Raw genomic sequence first — 1,863 nt, forward strand, 5'->3', positions numbered from 1 at the left:
CTCTGATTTAAGAAGTTCAAGATCATTAATACTGAATTTAGGGTCAAAGTGCTAAAGCTTTCCATAGTTTGGCTTCTTGGCTTCTTAAAAAAGATGACAGTCAGTGAAGGTTAGACCCGTGTCAGCAGCATTAGTCCCAAAGCTCTGCTACTGGATGACAACACAGTCCAAATATTACAGTACATGTGACTTTGGATCCTCTGTTCAGGTCTACACGTTTCTATAGACGTGCACTTTCAGCATGAAGAGTAAAACATCCTGGATCATTGATGTCGTCTCTGCTCAAGTCCTCCGTGGATAAAGAGAGGAAACCATGACCCAGTGGAGTGACAGAGGCCTGTCAGGTGATCATGTTTCCGGACCCCGGCAGCCTTGGCCTATAACAGCACAGCTAAGATGTGACTTAACGATTAGACGACCCCCTAAGTATGATAATCTGTCTGTCTATGATAGTAACTGGAACTGCAGAATTAGTAACAATAAGCTTTTTCAAATAGGTAGTTTTTAAGTCTGATCTTAAAAGTAGCGATGGAGCCTCCCGTACCCGGACAGGGAGCTGGTTCCATAGCAGGGGGCCTGGTAGCTAAATGCCAAAGCTCTGCTACTGGATGACAACACAGTCCAAATATTACAGTACATGTGACTTTGGATCCTCTGTTCAGGTCTACACGTTTCTATAGACGTGCACTTTCAGCATGAAGAGTAAAACATCCTGGATCATTGATGTGGAAAAAATCCATCTTCCCCCAGTTATTCATCAATGGACTCATGAGAAAAGTTTCCTCACCACTTTTTCTGCCTTGTGCCTATGAAGAAATAAAATGAAGGAACAATTAATAGATGCTGACAGGTGTATTTCACAAGAAACATCATTAACAATCTATTAATGCAGGGCCACAATAGTAAAATATCAGCTCACAGACTGACTTGAAAGTTACAATCAAAGAAGTGAGACTTACACAAAAGAGTCATTACGGAGATTAAACAACAAACAAAGATGATGCCGATAATAATCCAAAACTTCATCGGGACACCTGCATAAAGGATGTGTTGTCCATCAAGTGTGTTTCCATCTGCTCATAAAAGAGTATAAACAACAAAAACGTGATTATTGTAATCACCAAACTGGCCATACTTTACTCTATGCAGCATGTCGTCATGTGTTATTGTAATAAACTTATTTTTAATATTTTGAAAGCTGTGCTCCGAATAACAGAAAGTGTAACTGACTCTATTTAGAGTATTTCAGCTGTTAAATTTATTAACTGTCTGGACCAACGTGACATGCCGACAGTTGTCTGAGGCCTGGACACAGACTGAAGCTCAACGTTGCGCACTGATAATTCTGTGCCGAGACGATAGAAAGGTGGGTGCTGAGCTGCTGCAGCGCCCCCTGCTGGCAGAGGGTGGTTCTGTGCATTCCACTGCCTGCACCAAATTGTAACTCTGTAGTAGCTCTTTTATTATTGGAAACATGTGAAGCACGTTAAATGTTGTTAATTAAATGGGCAAAAAACTTGTGGCGAGACATAAAAAAATTCTCAAATAAGTTTTAACAGTGTCGAAACAGCCGTTTCTGACAGAGTTAATGACCAACACTGCTGTAATCTCAGCCAGAAAAGATCCAAAGGTCTGCTTTCAGATGGAGGAAGACCAGAGAATCACCAGGAACGTTTCAGAGCTTCTTCATGAGGGACTTTTACCAGAGTACCCAACACACCAGAACCCCCCCAGCAACAATAAGATCCCACTGGCCTGTGTGCAGCCTGGATCACGACTCAATAACAATCATGCAGCAGTATGTAAATGTAAAGTTCTCACCCCACATGACAGTGATGTTTCTGTCTTCTGTTTGGACAACAC

General features: G+C 41.7%; 1 long non-coding RNA gene across 1 annotated transcript; it reads right to left on the reverse strand.

Moving 5' to 3' along the window:
• Positions 1 to 490: 490 nt before the first annotated feature.
• LOC115248456 (uncharacterized) lies at positions 491 to 1,863 on the reverse strand. Its single transcript, XR_003887333.1, has 3 exons — positions 1,822 to 1,863; positions 960 to 1,073; positions 491 to 806 (listed from the first exon to the last, which is right to left on the reverse strand). It is a non-coding gene; the product is annotated as an uncharacterized lncRNA (long non-coding RNA).

The sequence above is a fragment of the Takifugu rubripes genome, unplaced genomic scaffold (genome assembly GCF_901000725.2).
Source record: "Takifugu rubripes unplaced genomic scaffold, fTakRub1.2, whole genome shotgun sequence".
Classification (NCBI taxonomy): Eukaryota; Metazoa; Chordata; class Actinopteri; order Tetraodontiformes; family Tetraodontidae; genus Takifugu; species Takifugu rubripes.